This window comes from Scyliorhinus canicula, chromosome 3 (assembly GCF_902713615.1).
Source record: "Scyliorhinus canicula chromosome 3, sScyCan1.1, whole genome shotgun sequence".
Lineage (NCBI taxonomy): Eukaryota > Metazoa > Chordata > Chondrichthyes > Carcharhiniformes > Scyliorhinidae > Scyliorhinus > Scyliorhinus canicula.
Window position 1 is genome coordinate 97,297,518 of NC_052148.1, and position 18,567 is coordinate 97,316,084.

An 18,567-nucleotide genomic window follows, 5' to 3' on the forward strand; every position below is an offset into this window, starting at 1 on the left:
GTTGATGAGCTTCATTGAGGATGAATTGTGGCGCAGCATAAAGAAATGCAGAATGACTGGTCAAAGGCAATTGAGGGGGCAGTGGCATCTCTCCGTGGGACTTGAAACGGATGTAGAGCGCCTGGAGGTGAAGGGGCATGACGATACAGGAAGTGGAGAAGGTGGTGTCCGACCAGAGCGACCGGATTGTGAGACTGGAGATGGCGATCCTGGGGGACATGTGGAAGACGCTGCGAGCAAAGGTGGAGGACCAGGAAAAGATGTCCAGGCGGCAAAATCTTGGATTGTGGGCCTTCCAGAGGGAGTGGAGGGAACAATTGCAATGGGCTACGTCCTGAGGATGCTGGCAGGTTTGGTGTAAGAGAAGGTGCTGGACAAGGCCCCGCAGGATGATTGGGCCCATAGTTCCCTGAGGCAGAAGCCAAGAGCGGGGGAGTCGCCTTGGGCGGTGATTGTGCACAAGCTCCAGTACAAAGAAAAGATCTTGAGGTGAGCCAGGGCGCAGCGGGGTTGCGATTGGGAAGAAAACCAAATCTGGGTTTATCAGCGCGAATCCAACCTCCACTCTGGACTCTGTGCTTGACCTGAACAAAGTGTCACATCTAAAAAGTGCGGTGCGTGGTCCGATGCTGGCCAAGGGACAGGTGGGGTTGAACAAGGCCAAGCTAGTGTTGCACCGGTGCCAGATTTAGTGTGAGGTATCGTACCCAGTCAAACTTCGAGCACCTGGAATATTAATTTGGGACGCCGGTGGAGGCTAATGATTTTATTAAGGAATATAAGTTGGGGAGGGCTGCAAGAGGAACATGGGTGGAAGTTCTGTCTCTGTTAAATGTTGTCACACGTTTTTTTTTTGTTGAGTGGGAAAGTCAGTTATAAGCCCCCCCCCCCCCACCTTTTCTGTATGTTTGTATTTTTGTTGTGAAGTTAAATAGATGCTTTTTTCGGAGAAGGGCCCTTCGGTGCTGGGTGCATAATGTTTAATTGTATTGCACTCTGTTTCTTGTGGTCTGTGCAATGCGTGATGGGCTGTAGTGAGTCAGGGTGGGGAGGTGGAGTGGTTCGAGAATGTTCTAAATGGGGGCCATTTTGGGGTGATGTTTCTTGCAGAGTACGGGAGGAGCTCTTTCAGCTATGGCTACCCAGTGGTAGTATTGCAGGTTTGGGAGGGTCAGGCCTCCCATGCGTCTTTTTCTATGCAGGACCTCTTTGGGGATCCTTGGATTCTTCCCCCCACCCCCAGACACACCAACGTCATGATCATTTTGTCCACTGTATTAAAAAAGGCTTGGGAATGTAGATTGGTATAGATCAGAACAGGAAGAGGAACCTGGGCAGCATGCTCATCTTGATCGTTTGCACCCTCCCCGCCAGGGAGAGTGGGTGTGCGTCCCACGTCAGCAGGTCTTTCTTTACCTTTTCCACCAGACCTGTCAGGTTCCATTTGTGGATCTGTGTCCAGTCGTGGGTAATTTGGAAGCACCGTTTTCCCCACCACAAAGAAATTAATGCGTGCATATACCCTATGTACCTGGGACAAGAAGGAGAACTCCTTCTCCCTTGGTATGTGGAATCCACGGGTCCAATGCCCCAACTACTCCATAAGCGCGCCTAGGTCTTTCGCCATATTTGAGGTCTTCCCTTTGGAGTTTGATCTGTCCAACCGTGGGTTCTGTACACAGGTAGCTGAATTTGTTTTGGGCCTGTTTGAACGGCTGTCATTCCAACTCTGCCCCTCTCTCTTGCGGATTCACCGGTAAGATTTCACTTTGCTCAGGTTGGGATTGTAGCCCGAGAAGGCTCTGAACGCTATCAGGAGCCTCATGATGCCCTCCATGCTGCTTTGGGGATCCAAGATGTGGAGGAGGATGTCATTGGCATAGAGTGAGACTCTGTGCTCTCTGTTCCCTCTACCAATTTTCTGCCGTTCTGAGGGCGATCTCCTGTGGCTTGATTGCCAGGACAAATAGAAGCATGGACAATGGGAATCCCTGCCTTGTGCAATAGAAGTATTTAGAGCTGGTGATGTTAGTCTGCACACTCGTCATGCGAGCGCTGTAAAGACGTTTCACCCATGCAATGAACCCTGCTCCAAGGCCAAACTGCTAATCACTTTCAGCAGGTGCCTGATGTTCAATGTTAGCTGCCTATCCTCAATAAAGCTTGCCTGTTCCTCTGTGACACCTCTGCTATGCAGTTCTCCAGTCGCCCAGCCAGGATCTTGGCCAGTATTTTCGCGTCCACATTGAGCAGCTTGTTGGGTCTTTGTCTTTCCTTGGCTATCAGCAGGATTGAAGCTTGCGTTTGAGGCAGAGTGTCCCTTGCTAGTGGGTCTGTGAATATCTTCCACAAGTCAAGAGCTGCTGCAAATTTTTGTAGAAGCCTGTTGGGAATCCATCTGGCCCTGGCATGTTCCCCACTGGCATGGAGTTAATGCTCTCCATGATTTCTCCCAGTTCCAATGATGCTTCCAGCCCCCGTTTCCTATCTTCGCCCATGTGGTGAATCACAGTCTGTGTAATTCACACTGTTATTATATATGATGTACTGTGTCTATGTAAGCTCTGTATACGAGCAGTTGCGCGGCTCTGCCCATAGGGCGAGATGAGGAGTTTGTACTGGGCTCCACTCTTGGCTCCGCCCATGGCTCCTTCCACTAACCAGAAGTATAAAGCTTGGCAGTCGTGAGCCTGCCTGCCAGTTCATCTCGTCACAGGCAGGCTCTGTTGAAAGACTATTAAAACCACTGTTCACTTCCAACCATGTGTCTTGTGAATTGATGGTCACATCACCCCATGACTGACATGTCCAGTCCGTCGAAGAACTGCTTCATCCTCGAGTCCCTTCGGGGGGGAGGGCTTGGAGGTATACAGCCCCCAGTTAAAGGAGTTGAATCTTTCGTTGAATTTTTCCGGCTCGGCTACCAGTCTGCCTTCGTTATCTTTAATCTGTGCTATTGCCCTCGTGGCAGCCTGTTTTCTCAGTAGGTGAGCCAGCAGTTGGCTGGCTTTGTCTGTGTTTGTAAATGGTCCCCCGTGTTCCCCATTGGGCACGGCCTGTTTCCATTCTCACGTGCATGTGACACTAATAAAAATTATTATTATGAAGTGTGGAGCGTGATCGGAGCATACAATTGCAGAGTGTTCCACTCCTACTATCCCTGGAAGCACCATTTTCCCCACCACAAAGAAATTGATGCGTACATATACCGTGTGTACCTGGGACAAGACATGCCTGGGTATGTGAAATCCACGGGTCCACTGCCCCATCTACTCCATAAGTACGCCTAGTTCTTTTGCCATATTTGAGGTCTTCCCTTTGGGGTTTGATCTGTCCAACCGTGGTTCTGTACACAGTTAATGTGTGTCCCCCCCTCCCCGATTAGTCGGTGCATGTCTATGTCGGGGATTTCCACCATGGTCCTTTTTATGAACACCGTGTTGTCCCAGTTGGGAGAGTATACACGCTGACCAGGACTACCGGCGCCCCTTTCAGGACTGTCCCTCTGGGTCCGTTACCATCTCCGTCAAGGTAAATGCTGCCATCTTACTGAGCAGTATGGCAACACCCTAGCATTCACCCCGTAGCATGAATGGTACATCTGTCCCACCCAGCCCTTTCTTACCCCAGTCGCTCCTTCTCCCTCAGGTGTATCTCTTGGACCTTCCAGGTGAATATCCTGATGGGGGATTTTGGGGTCTCCTCCTGTGGGATCAACCATACTTACCTTGTGGACGTGCCCTCCGCTCCAGGGTCTCCCTTTGTTAAGAGACCGTCCAAGACAGCCAAGGCCACTGTACTCACCATGAGGCCTGGTCCCTGCGCTCCGGTGTTTCCCTTTGTCCAGGGGCCGCCCAACATGGCCGGCACCTATGTGTACACCTTGTGGGTGAGCTCCTGCACTCCAGGGTTTCCCTTTGTATGGGGACCCTCCAAAGTAGCTGCCATTATGTTTCTTGTTGTCATAGGTTGGCTGTTGTAGCTAGCCTACAGTTCCTCCTGGCCCCACTTGACCCTTTGTTCCTCTATAGTTCTGCTTCTCCCCCTCCTTCCTCTGTACCCTCTCCGTACTATGGCTCCACCATTTGTGGCCTTTTCTCCCCCCATGTGTACCCCCCTAACTATCCCCCCTCCCCCATTGATACCCCCCCCCCCCCCCGTCGCCAGGGGCTCTCTCCCCGGTGGGAGATGTGCCACGCGCCCCCCCCCCCCCCCCCCCCCCCCCCCCCCCACCCTCACACGTAGCTCCTGGCACCCCCCACCTTCTGGGATCAGTCTAAGCCTAACCTTCGCCCACTACTTTTCTTCCCCCTCTTCCTCCACTCCCCCCCCTGTGCTCTGCTGCCATTGTCCCTCCTTTCTTTGTTTTAGCTCTTGGGTTGAGAGTGAGGTGGTACAGTCCCGTGCAAATTGTCTTTCAGCATTCCAGTCTTTCCAGGTGACCATTTCATCATTGCTCCTGTTGCTGCCTTCCCAGCCCATTCTCTTGTACGTAGGGGCCGAAAAGTAACACTCCCTTCCCTGAAAAGTGAGCCATAATTTGGCTGGGTACAGTATCTTTTTGACAAGACCGCCTGTACTCTGTGAAACTTCACCCAGTGCTTGGCCAGGACTGCCCCAATGTCATGGTATATCTGAATCTGGTGTCCCTCTCAGTTGCAGGCCTTTGTCTGCCTGGCCCAGCGCAGGATTCTTTCCCGGTCTTGGTGCCGGTCCATCTTGGTGATTATTTCCCTCGGCTGCTCCCCGGATCTGGGTTTAAGCTGGCGTTACCTGTGGATTCTGTCTATCTCTGGCGGGTTAGGGAAGCTGCCTCTTCCCACCAAATTTCCCAGCATTTGGGCTACATAGTCTGATGGGTTCCTGCCTCTGGTTCTCTCCGGCAAGCCTTTTATCCTCAGATTCTGGTGCTGCAACCAGTTCTCCTGGCCCTCTATCGTCCCCTTTAGGTTCCCCTGTGTCACCACTAACCTCACTATCTCCATCTCCAGGGCAATGAGCCAGTCACTCTGGTCTGTTGAGGCCTTTCTAGCTCTTCAATGGTGTTCCCCTGGGCCTCTAGTTGCCTCTCCACCTTGTCCAGGGCCACCTGCATGGCAGCCAGTACCTCCATGACCACCACCTTGACTACTGCCTTTATGTCGACTTTAATGTCCTCTTTGAGTTCCCTTAGTTCTGTGGTGTGGAACTTCTTCCATGCGCTCTCCCGTGAGGGGGAGTTTTGGGTGCGGCTTGTTGGTCTCTTTTGGGTGTGGCCGGAGCTGCTATTATTCAGCATCGCTCTTTGTATTTCAGTTGGAGAGGGTGAGGAGATGCTTTTTTCCCGGTTCTGGCAGGCTATTTTTGACTAAAAGTGCCTAATTCTGAATCCTTAGGAGGAGAGCCACCTTTCGTACGTCCGCTTAGCACATCCGTGTCACTGGAAGTCTTTTTGAAACATTCCTACTTGTACAATTTTTTATGCAACTGCCACTAGTGACTCAATTTAACTGTTTTTGACACAAATCAAGGGGAAGGAGGGCTCCCAATTTTTATCAATATCATTCCTTGATGTTGCTGAATCCTTCATTTCTCATTTTCTGGTTCAATCACTTTTTTCTCAGTACTTTGCCACTTCCTCCTAACATAAATTATGTTAGTTGTCACAACTAAACATTATAAGAACAATAAAAATCCTTTCATTGCTTGTTCCAAGTTCACTTTATGTGGTGGTCAATTATAGTGCGATTAATGTAGGAAATTGTTATACATTATATTTTATATTTGTTGCAGTAATGTTATAAAAAATCCTGGTTTAAGCTACATACGGGTAGTATGTCTGCTAAAACTGTGACTAAGGGGCTGTAAAAGTGAGGCAAGATTTGATTTTAACCATTTACTTGTTTACAGATAGATGGCTAATAGAACGTTTGTTTTGATTTTGGAAGATCTCTGGGGTGTAGATAATTTATGAGGGATGGTGTTTAATCCTGGATAAACAGGTCATGGGATGTTTCAGTGGGAGGAGACTGAAGAATGCCTTATAATGTTTGTTTTAACATAAAAGATAGCTGTTGATCAATGTTATCACTTCTGGGGCAAAGTATCCATTCCTCACAGTTTAACAAATTGCAAATTGTTGGGGGTTGTCATCCGGGATCCTAACAATAGACAGAGATATCTATTCTCACTCCTGTTTTCCACGTACCCATGTAAGTCCTACCTTGACCTAACTGAATAAGTACTTTGCATCAGATCTTCATGGTGGAATACACCAGTGGCATACCAGAACGTCAGGAGAATCAGGGGAAAAAGTGAGTGTAGTGGCCACGACTAAGGAGAAAATGCTGGGGAAGCTGAAAAATCTGAAGGTGGCAAAATCACCCGGACCGGATGGACTACACCTCAGGGTTCTGAAGGAGATAGCTCAGGAGATTGAAGAGGCATTGGTGGTGATCTTTCAGGAATCACTGGAGTCAGGGAGGGTCCTTGAGGCCTGGAAAATGGCTAATGTAACAGCCCTGTTTAAGAAGGGTGGGAGGCAGAAGATGGGAAATTATAGATTGGTTAGCCTGACTTCAGTCATTGGTAAGATTTGTAGTCCTTTATTAAGGATGAGATTGCGGAGTACTTGGAAGTCCAAGATAAAATAGGGCTGAGTCAGCACGTCTTCACTAAGGGGAGGTCATGTCTGATAAATCTGTTAGACTTCTTTTAGGAGGTACCGAGGACATTTGACAGAGGACAGCCAGTGGATGTGATCTATTTAGATCTCCAGAAGGCCGCTGACAAGATGCTGTACAGGAGGTTGCTAAATAAGATAAGAGCCCATGGGGTTAGGGCAAGGTACTCTTGCATGGATAGTGTATTGCTTGACAGGCAGAAGGTAGAGAGGGGGAAAAAAGGGGTCTTTTTCAGGATGGCAGCTGCTGACTAGTGGTGTTCTGCAGGGGTCAGTGTTGAGACCACAACCATTCACGATATAAGAACATAAGAACTAGGAGCAGCAGTAGGCCATCTGGCCCCTCGAGCCTGCTCCGCCATTCAATGAGATCATGGCTGATCTTTTGTGGACTCAGCTCCACTTTCCGACCCGATCACCATAACCCTTAATCCCTTTATTCTTCAAAAAACTATCTATCTTTACCTTAAAAACATTTACAATCTGGAAGAAGCAACTGATGGCATTGTTGCTAAGTTTGTAGTTGATACAAAGATATAATAATAATCTTTATTATTGTCACAAGTCGGCTTGCATTAACACTGCAATGAAGTTACCGTGAAAATCCCCTAGTCACCACACTTCGGCTCCTGTTCGGATACACAGAGGGAGAATTCAGAATGTCCATTTCACCTAACATGCATGCCTTTTGGGACTTGTGGGAAGAAACTGGAGCACCCTGAGGAAACCCACACAGACACGGGGAGACTCCGCACAGACAGTGACCCAAGAGGGAAATTAACCTGGGACCCTAGCGCCGTGAAACAACAATACTAACCACTGCAACCGTGCCGCCCATGTAGGGGGACAGGTAGCATTGAAGAAGTGGGGAGGCTGCAGAAGGATTTGGACAGGCTACCAGAGTGGGCAAAGAAGTTGCAGATGGAACACAGTGTGGAAAAGTGTGAGGTTATGCACTTTGATAAGACGAATTGAGGCATAGACTAGTTTCTAAATGGGGAACAGCTTCGGAAATCTGACAAGGTATTTAGGAGTCTAGGTTCAGAATTCTCTTAATGTTAGCATGCAGGTTCAGTTGGCAGTTAGGAAGGCAAATGCAATGTTAGCATTCATTTCCAGAGGGCTAGAATACAAGAGCAGGGATGTATTGCTGAGGCTGTATAAGGTACCGGTCAGACTTCATTTGGAATATTGTGAATATTGTGAAGGCTGTTTTGGGTCCTGTATCTAAGGAACGATGTGCTGACCTTGGAGAGGGTCCAGAGGAGGTTCACAAGAATGATCCCGGGAATGAAGGACTTGTCATATGAGGAACGGCTGAGGACTCTAGGTCTGTACTCAGAGTTTGGAAGGATGAAACTTACAGAATACTGAGGCCTAAATAGAGTGGATGTGGAGAAGATGTTTCCACTGGTAGGAGAAACTAGAACCCGAGGGCACAGCCTCAGACTCACTTCCGTTAAAAGTGAGATGAGGAGGAATTTCTTCAGCAAGAGGGTGGTGAATCTTAGAAGGCTGTGGAGGCCAAATCATTGAGTGACTTTAAGACAGAGATAGATAAGTTCTTGAGTATTTAGGGGATCAGTGGTTACGGGGAAAAGGCAGGAGAATGGGGATGAGAAACATATCAGTAATGATCGAATGGCAGAGAATTCTCAATGGGCTGAATGGCCTTATTATGTTCCTATATGTTATGGTCTAAATACAAAATGCACATATGAGAAGTGAAAAAGGAAACAAATGGTTCAAAGAAACATAAGAACATAAGAACTAGGAGCAGGAGTAGGCCATCTGGCCCCTCGAGCCTGCTCCGCCATTCAATTAGATCATGGCTGATCTTTTGTGGACTCAGCTCCACTTTCCGGCCCGAACACCATAACCCTTAATCCCTTTATTCTTCAAAAAACGATCTATCTTTACCTTAAAAACATGTAATGAAGGAGCCTCAACTGCTTCACTGGGGAAGGAATTCCATAGATTCACAACCCTTTGGGTGAAGAAGTTCCTCCTAAACTCAGTCCTAAATCTACTCTCCCTTATTTTGAGGCTATGCCCCCTAGTTCTGCTGTCACCTGCCAGTGGAAACAACCTGCCCGCATCTATCCTATCTATTCCCTTCATAATTTTAAATGTTTCTATAAGATCCCCCCTCATCCTTCTAAATTCCAACGAGTACAGTCCCAGTCTACTCAACCTCTCCTCATAATCCAACCCCTTCAGCTCTGGGATTAACCTAGTGAATCTCCTCTGCACACCCTCCAGCGCCAGTACGTCCTTTCTCAAGTAAGGAGACCAAAACTGAACACAATACTCCAGGTGTGGCCGCACTAACACCTTATACAATTGCAACATAACCTCCCTAGTCTTAAACTCCATCCCTCTAGCAATGAAGGACAAAATTCCATTTGCCTTCTTAATCACCTGTTGCACGTGTAAACCAACCTTCTGTGACTCATGCACTAGCACACCCAAGTCTCTCTGAACAGCAGCATGCTTTAATATTTTATCGTTTAAATAATAATCCCGTTTGCTGTTATTCCTATCAAAATGGATAACCTCACATTTGTCAACATTGTATTCCATCTGCCAGACCCGAGCCCATTCACTTAACCTATCCAAATCCCTCTGCAGACTTCCAGTATCCTCTGCACTAGAAACAACACTAGGAAAGATGGGAGTGTCCTTTAGAAGCACAGAGGAGATTTTGCTAGATACTTCAGGGGTAGGGGGTTCTAGTTACAAAGTTAGAGGATTGTTCTCTTTGGAGAAAAGGAAATTGAGGGGAGATTTGACAAAGGTGTACAAGATTATGGTAGGCTTAGATAAGGAAGACAAGGAAAAACTCTTCCCATTAGCTGATACAAGGACGCTGATACAAGGACACAGATTTCAGGTTTTGGCAAGAGATATAATTTATAGCAGGGGTGGGTAAACTTTTCCGTGCAAGGGCCACATTCAGAAATTCACAATTTTAAAGGGCCGCATAGTATATTAAGTAAAATAATTACTTCACCCGGTTATGATTCTGGGCGCCTCATATAGAACATAGAACAGTACAGCACAGAACAGGCCCTTCGGCCCTCGATGTTGTGCCGAGCAATGATCACCCTACTCAAGTCAACGTATCCACCCTATACCAGTAAGTAACCCAAGAGCCCCCCAATGAACCTTAAAAAAAATATGACTTTATCTTGGTGGGCCACATAAAGACCTTTGGCGGGCCGCATGCGGCCCGCGGGCTGTAGTTTGCCCACCCCTGATTTATAGGATGTGGCATTGCTGGCTAGGGCAGCATTTATTACCCATCCCCAATTGCCCTGAGAAGATGATGTGAGCTGTCCTCCTGAACCCCTGCAGTCCATGTGGTATAGGTACACCCAGGGTGCTGACAGGGAGTTCCTGGATTTTCACCCAGTGGCAGTGAAGGAAAGGTGATAAATTTCCAAGGTGATGAGTGGTCGAGTAGCGTTCTTCCTGGTGGTGGTGTTCCCAAGTCTCTGCTGTCTTTGCTTTCTAGATGGTAGTGGTCATGGGTTTGGAAGGTGTTGCCTGAGAAGACTTGGTGAATGTGGGGAAGAACATTATACTCAGCATGTGGTAATGCCCTGGAACAGTCTTTGATTCAATAGTAGTGTTTGAAAGAGAATTGGGCAAATACTTAAAGTAGAAAAGATTTCATGGGTGTGGGGGAAAAAGCAGGTAAATAGGTTTATTTGGATTATTCTTTGGAGAGCTGTTGTAGATAAAATGGGCCATCTTCTGCGCAGTACTGTTCTATGATTAGGGAACTTATGTACTTCAGCCTTTAGATAACATGGTTTATCCACACCCTTCAATATCTTTCCATTCAGTGCATATTTCCGATCCTTGATTTTTTTTCCGCCATGTATCTGACATCCATCTAGCCATTCCACTCACCTGTCTGTCTTCCTGCAGTATTCACAAGATTGGCTGATACATATCTAGCCTCCTCTTTTTGTCCTATCGGCAAGTTTTAGGATTATGTTCCCTGTCCCTAAACCCAAGTCGTCCATGTATTTTCAGAACCAAAGTAAATCCAGCACTGACCAATCCAGTCCCAACAGAACCCATTAACTCCAACTTTATCTCAGGTTTATTAAACAATGATCCACGTATCGACAAGTCCTCTCATACCATGAGCGGAATTCTCCGACCCCCCGACGGGTCGGAGAATTGCCGGGGGCCGGCATGAATCCCGCCCCCGCCGTCCTCCAAATTCTCCGGCCCTCCAAAAGTCGGCGAGGCGTGAATCGTGCCGCCTGCCTCGGAGAATGGTGGGGACTGGCGCGATTCAATGGGCCCCGGGTCTGCCCGAATTCTACGGCCCGCGATGGGCCGAAGCCCCGCTGGTTCTTTGCCAGTCCCGCTGGCGTAGATCAGACTAGGCCCCTTACTGGCGGGACCTGGCGGCTTGGGCGGGCACCGGGGTCCTGGGGGAGCCGCGGGGCGATCTTGCCCTAGGGCGTGTTCCCACGGTGGCCTGGCCCGCGATCGGGGCCCACCGATCCGCGGGTGGGCCTGTGCCGTGGGGGCACTCTTTTCCTACGCATCGGCCGAGTCAGCCTCCGCGATGGCCGATGTGTAGCTGAACCCCCCTCTGCGCATGCGCGGGGATGACGTCAGCAGCTGCTGACGCTCCCGCGCATGTGCGGACTCTCGCCGGCTGGCGGAGTCCCTTCTGCCCCGGCTGGCGTGGCGCCAAAGGCCTTCCGCGCCAGCCGGCGGGGCGCAAACCACTCTGGCACCGGCCTAGCCCCTGAAAGTGCAGATGATGCCACATCTTTGGGGCGGGTAGAGTGGTTCACGCCACTCCGTCCAGCTGGGCCCCCCGCCCCGCCGGGTACAGGAGAATTCAACCTCATATTACTGAACTTCCTGAAAATCCTATTGTGACACACCATGTCCAACAACTTGAAAATCTGTATGCACAACATTTTCTGCATTTATTTTATCCACCCAATCATTAATTTCGCAAAAAACTATTTTAAATCTATCACCACAGCTTGCCTTTGACAAATCCTTGCTGCCTGACCTTGAATAATCCATGTGTTTCTAAATGTTATCTCATGTCACAGATTCTAAGCATTCCCCCAGAACTGTTACTTTCCGACTGGTGTATTGCTATCTATGAGTACACAATGAAGCAGATAGCCATGATCGACAGAAGGGAGAACATGAACCGCTTACTCCACATTTACCTCTATATGTATTCTGAGTTTATATCCTTTAAGATTTAGTTTGAAACAGTTTTGAGATATATCTTTTCATCAGGGGCAGCACGGTAGCATTGTGGTTAGCACAATCGCTTCACAGCTCCAGGGTCCCAGGTTCGATTCCGGCTTGGGTCACTGTCTGTGCGGAGTCTGCACATCCTCCCCGTGTGTGCGTGGGTTTCCTCCGGGTGCTCCGGTTTCCTCCCACAGTCCAAAGATGTGCAGGGTAGGTGGATTGGCCATGATAAATTGCCCTTAGTGTCCAAAATTGCCCTTAGTGTTGGATGGGGTTACTGGGTTATGGGGATAGGGTGGAGGTGTTGACCTTGGGTAGGGTGCTCTTACCAGGAGCTGGTGCAGACTCGACGGGCCGAATGGCCTCCTTCTGCACTGTAAATTCTATGTATGTAAATCTATCACATCCCTCCAGCACTGGAACCGCAATCAATGAAACTAAAATTACAGCGGTACCTGGATCAGTGTATCTATTTTACAGCAGTATATTAATTCAGAGCCTGGAGGCTCTCCCTGCCTTTAGTTTGTCCTTGAACCTTCAAAAGTGAAATTATGTTTTGGAAATTGCACAGATTTGGCTTTAACCTTTCCATGGCAAATATCTATATTTCATTTAGGTTTGGAGAGTATTAATTTAATCATTCCTTATTTTATGTTTCAAATGTTAAGAAATAGTTTTTTCAATTTTGTGTTCTATTGACAAAAGGAACTAAAATTTAATTTAGTAAAAGGGATTCTCCGTAGCCTGCCGCCGAAATCAGGATCGGCAATCGGGCGGAGAATGGAATCTGACACCGCCACACCCGTCCACAATCAGTGCCTATTGCGGGGGGTGGGGGGGGGCTTCCGCTTGGGCTGGGGGGAGTGGTTGGGGGTGGCCAGGGGGTGGGCTGTGGGGTCACGGTTGGCGGGTTAGGGTTCAAGCGCCATGTTTTCTGGCGTGTCTGGTGCAGATCATCAGCCCTGCATATGCGCGGCCCGGGACATGGCCATTCTCCAGCCATTTTCAGCACATTCCGTAGGCATTTCATGCGGTGCCGGTGCTATCCCCTCACCGGTACCGGAATCGGTGATGGGTTTGCGCCGATTTTCCTGTCGTGAAACGTCCGCTGATTCTCCGTTCGAGCCCGCACTTAGCCTCAGGAACGGAGAATCCAGCCCAATGATTTTAGGTTGTGACCTTCAATTGTGTTCCAATCCAGTTAATCATCCATTTGGGAGAAGGGAAAGGTCTTTAAGGAAAATGGTGGAGAGGAAGATATTTTTTCTGATCTCTGAGTTTGGATAGGGATTTTAATTTTAATCTGTGTTTTCCAGTTCAGTGTTCGCAGCTCAAGCCACATAACATGCCCGTATTTATGACACTGTCCGCAGCTGGCATGCTGTGTTCCCGACTGCTGGGACCACACATGTCCCGCGCCGTCGGTAACTCGGCCCATCGGGGCTGAGCATCGTGGATAGGCCGGCTGATAACACGCCAACGGCCTTGCGACTGCACGCAGTGTGTATCCTGATGACGCTGATTGGGAGGGGGCGGGACATCATGAACCAACGTCAAACTGGGGCTTGCCCTGGATCCGCCGTCAGATTCTCCGCCCGATCGGTGATCCCGATTTTGGCGTCGGGCTACGGAGAATCTCGCCCAAAGTCATTCATCCATGCCAATCTTCTTTGAACCATAGCAGGTGTGTTAGTCCTTTCTAAGGCATCCAGGTTCCATATGTGATCCAATTATTATTTATAATATTTACTTTCCACACTGAGCATTGTTCCTAGCCCAGATTAATTTTTAATTTTAAGGAAGCCTCAAGATAAATATTTTCTCTTCCTGATTTTCATTTGATTTCAAAGATCACAAGGTGGCACTGTTGCACTCTCTACTGCTTCTAGCTGAAGTGTACGAGAAATTAGTTAATGCATTTTCAGGCTGCTACAAACAGGCAGCGAGACCATGTTGTAAATAGTCAAATATTTATCCTGCATCTAGCTTGACCCTATTGAGAAGGAAAGGATCCAAGCTACAGGCCTGCAAATCAGAGATGATGAACATTCACTGAAAGGCCTAATACCAAAGCTTCTATGGAAGTTAAATGAATCAAAGCAAAGTTATACAAAAAATCTTTGAATGTAACCATTGTGGCGCAGATGTAGGCCACTCAGCCCATTCTGCAAAGAATGAACTGCTAGAACTGGTGGTGTAGTTGCTTCGATTTTCAAAACTCTGAGTAATATGGCGTTCCTCTAGTTCATCTATTCCAGCTATTCCTGTCAACTGTTCCATCTTTCTGCAAAGAAGAGCATATTAGTAAGAGGGAACTAGATTAGAAAGGTATTTAACAAATTGCATTAAAAGTTATTTGTATGGGTTAGAGAATAGAAGCCAAGATGATTACACAAATTGTAATTCATAATGAGGTTGACAGAATGGAAAAAAACTAAAAGATTTAATAAGAAATGAAAATGAAATGAAAATCGCTTATTGTCACGAGTAGGTTTCAATGAAGTTACTATGAAAAGCCCCTAGTCGCCAAATTCAGGCGCCTGTCCGGGGAGGCTGTTATGGGACTCGAACCGTGCTGCTGGCCTGCTTGGTCTGCTTTCAAAGCCAGCGATTTAGCCGAGTGAGCTAAACCAGCCTCTAGTGAGCTAAACATGACCCAGTCCTTAAAATGTTTAAAAAATCATGAACATAAACAGATTATTTAATTGTGAAATCTGATTGTGGACAGGTACAAAATTAAAAATTCTGTTGTTAGAAGAAATCTATCAATATTAACAACCAAGTACATCATGAATGGGCATCTGCAAGCTTTTGCTTGCAATTCCTGTGCTACGTGGGAACTTCAGGCCACTTCACATGTCTTGGGTGACCACATGTATGGGAAGTGTCTTCAGCTGCTAGTGCTCAAGCTGAGGATTTCTCAGTTGAGGGGCAGCTGAAGTCACCGTGGAGCATCTGGAAGGATGAGAGTTTCCTGGATCATATGTTCCAGGAGGTGGTCACCCCACAGGCAGTGAGAGGTCACGGGAGATGGTCGTGGCTCTCCCGTAGAGTAGGAAGAGGAAGCTAATGCAGGAGCTTTTGGGATATGCGTCACTTTCAAACAGGTACTCAGTAATGGAGACTGCTGGGAGTGATGATACCCTAGAAGAGTCCAGACCAAACCATGGACAAAGGACTGTACAGGAGGGAACAGCTAAGCATTGAAATACAGTGGTTATAGGAGATGCCACAGTTAGGGGAACAGACAGGCGTTTCTGTAAACATTGTTTTGAATTCTGTACGGTGTGTTGCCTTCCTTGTGCCAAAATGAAGTACATCATGGAGAGGGTGCAGAATATTCTGCAGAGGGAAGGGTGTGAGCCAGATATTGTCGTATACGTTGGTAGCAATGACATACAGTGGACAGGTATCGAGGTCCTATGGTCAGATTATCAGGGGTTAGGGAGGAAGTAAAAAAATTGGACCTCAAGTGCAGGCTGGGATGTGGAAAGAGGCCTTGTGGAGGGTGAACTTGTCTTTGTTGTGCGTGAGGTTAAGCCTCATCCAGTTTAATGTGGTGCATTGGGTCCACATGATAGTTGCGAGGATGAGTCGGTTCTTTGTCGGGGGTGGAGGATAGGTATGGGCAGTGTGGAGGGGGTGTCCCGTGAATCAGATGTTCTGGGCGTGTCCGAGGTTGAGGGGGTTCTGGCGGGAGATTCTGGGTGTGGGGGTGGCCCTGGGTCCGGAGGTGGCGATATTCGGTGTGGCAGAAGATCCGGGAGTCCAGGTGGGGAGAGAGGTCGAAGTATTGGTAACCCGGAGACAGGTCTTGTTGCGCTGGCGGGACCTGGAACCGCTGAGGGTGTGGGTGAGCGACCTGGCAGAATTCCTGCATTTGGAGGAGGTCAAGTTCGCTTTGTAGGGGTCGGAGAAGGGCTTCACCTGGAGGTGGAAACTGCTCATTGATTTCTTCAAGGTGGATTGAGGTGTCAATGGGGTGGGGGCGAATAGGGGATAAAAATTAGGAAAGCGGGGTGTGGTGGGGTGTTTGTTTCGGGGGAAGTTGGAAGCTGGTGGTTTCTGTTCATGTGTTCTGATATTTTCATGTTTATATGTAAAATGCCTTGAATAAAAATATTTTTAAAAAAAAATTGGACCTCAAGGATAGTTATCTCTGGATTAATCCCAGTGCTACATGCTAGTCAGAATCTAAATACAAAGCTATGGGGGGATCAGTGCATGGCTTGAAGCATGGTGCAGCAGAGAGGGTTTCCGATTCTCAGGGCATTGGGACCAGTTCTGGAACAGAAGGCACCCATTCAAACGGGATGAGTTACACTTTAACAGGAATGAGTAGTAAATCCCGCCCCGCCGTGGCCGGAATTCTCCGCAACCCGAGAATCGGCAGGGAGCGGGAATCATGCCCCGCCGGTTGGCGTGCCCCTCGCGCCGATTGGCGGGCCCCCCGCAGCGATTCTCCGGCCCACGATGGGCTGAAGTCCCACCGCTGTCAGGCCTCTCCCGCCGACGTGGTTTAAACCACCTCTTTGCCGGCAGGATTGGCGGTGCGAGCGGGCCCCGGGGTCCTCTGGGGGGGGGGGGGGGGCGCGCGGGGCGATCGTACCCTGGGGAGTGCCCCCACGGTGGCCTGGCCCGCGATCGGGGCCCACCGATCGGCGGGCGGGCCAGTGCCGTGGGGGCACTCTTTTTCTTCAGCCTCCACCATGGCGGAGGTGGAAGAGACCCCTTCCACCACGCATGCACCGGTGGTGACGTCCCGCTTCGGCGCATGCGCAGACTCACGCCGACCGGCGAAGGCCTTTTGGCCAGCCACAACGCCGGCCGGCGTAGCGCCAAAGGCCGTTGGCGCCAGTCAGCGGAGCGGGAGCCACTCTGCTGCGGGCCTAGCCCCTAAAGGTGCGGAGAATTCCGCACCTTTGGGGAGGCCCGACGCCAGAGTGGTTGGTGCTACTCTGCTACGCCGGGACCCGGGACACAAAGTGTCATGAATATGATTGGTGAGCTACAAGTATAAATAGCCGTGTGGGTATGTGATATGGTATCAAAAATGAAAACGTGGCTTAAAAATGGTGAGGGGTAAGTACTTAATATAAATGGATATAAAGTGATTTGAAAAGATAGAAACGGCAAAAAAAGGAAGTGGGGTGGCAATACTGATTAGGGAGGACCTTGTAATGTTAGAAAGAGAGAATGTCCTTGACAGGGCAAGGACAGAGTCAATTTGGTTAGGGTTGCTGAACAAAAATGATAACATCACGCGACATGGGATAATTCTATACATCTCCAGAGAGTGGGAGAGAGGTAAGAAACAAATCTGCAGGAAAACCGCAGGGAAGTGCAAGAACCACAGTGTGGTGATACTGAGGGACTTCCATGACTCAAATATCACACAGGCGTGCTCTGCTCTGCTATAATTGACTGAACTTAGTCTAATTTAAACTGAATTGAAAATAATTTAAAGTAATTGCAGCAGCAGAAGAAATAGAACCAGAGTCAGGCTTCAATTAAGTGCTGGTTGTTGCAGGTCCAGGTGATGAATGCTGGGATCATGGGTGGCTGTGCACCCTGTGCTTCTGGTCACAACGAATGAACAGTCTCGAACAGACAGAATAATTCTCCGTCCGTTGGGATTTTCTTTTTCCACTGTGGATTTCCCGGGAGCGTGGGGCGGTTCAATAGGAAATCCCATTGACAAGCGGCGGAAAGAGAGAATCCCACCACTAGCGAACGGTGTGTCACCAAGTAACACATGGTTGGGGAAAGGAAAGTCCAGCCCAATGGATGGAAACTCGTCATTCTGAACTAGGTGTGTGGTCACATTATGGGCAGCACAGCAGCACAGTGGGTAGCGCTGTTGCTCCACAGCTCCAGGGTCCCAGGTTCGATTCCCGGCTTGCCACTGTCTGAGTGGAGTCTGCACGTTCTCCCCGTGTCTGCGTGGGTTTCCTCCGGGTGCTCCGGTTTCCTCCCAAAAGCCCTGAAAGACGTGCAGTTAGGTGAATTGGACATTCTGAATTCTCCCTCTGTGTACCTGAACAGGCGCCGGAATGTGGCGACTAGGGACTTTTCACAGTAACTTCATTTCAGTGAGCCTACTTGAGACAATAAAGATTATTATTAATATTTTGTTAGTCGGTAAATTTGTCAGCTTTGGGAAAATGGGTTTTTGAACCAATGTAAAAGACTTCCATGTAAAGTAATTATGGGCATAATATTTTACATTTAAAATTCTGCAAGCTTTACTTCAATCCATTTTGCTCAGATTACTGTGATACCTGGACCTAAATATTGTGGGAAACTCTCATTGCTGACTTTTGGTTGAGGTATTATGCTGAAATCCTGTCAAATAGACAGGAAATATCTTGCTACACTTTTCTGAGGAAGAGCTGAAAGCTCCCTTTTCAACAACATTCCTCTCTCGGGCAGCACGGTGGCTCAGTGGTTAGCACTGCTGCCTCACGCCGCCGAAGACCCGGCTTCGATCCCGGCCCCGGGTCACTGTCCGTGTGACGTTTGCACATTCTCCCCAGGTCTCATCCCCACACCCAAAGATTGTAGGCTAGGTGGATTGGCCACGCTAAATTGTCCCTTAATTAGAACAATAAATTGGGTACTCTATATTTAAAAAAACAACATTCCTCTCTCAACAA

General features: G+C 48.5%; 1 protein-coding gene across 1 annotated transcript in view; it reads left to right on the forward strand.

Annotated features, from left to right (window-relative positions):
• Positions 1 to 18,567, forward strand: part of LOC119962827 — a 95,093-nt gene that overhangs the window by 21,765 nt on the left and 54,761 nt on the right. The window lies entirely within an intron of this gene.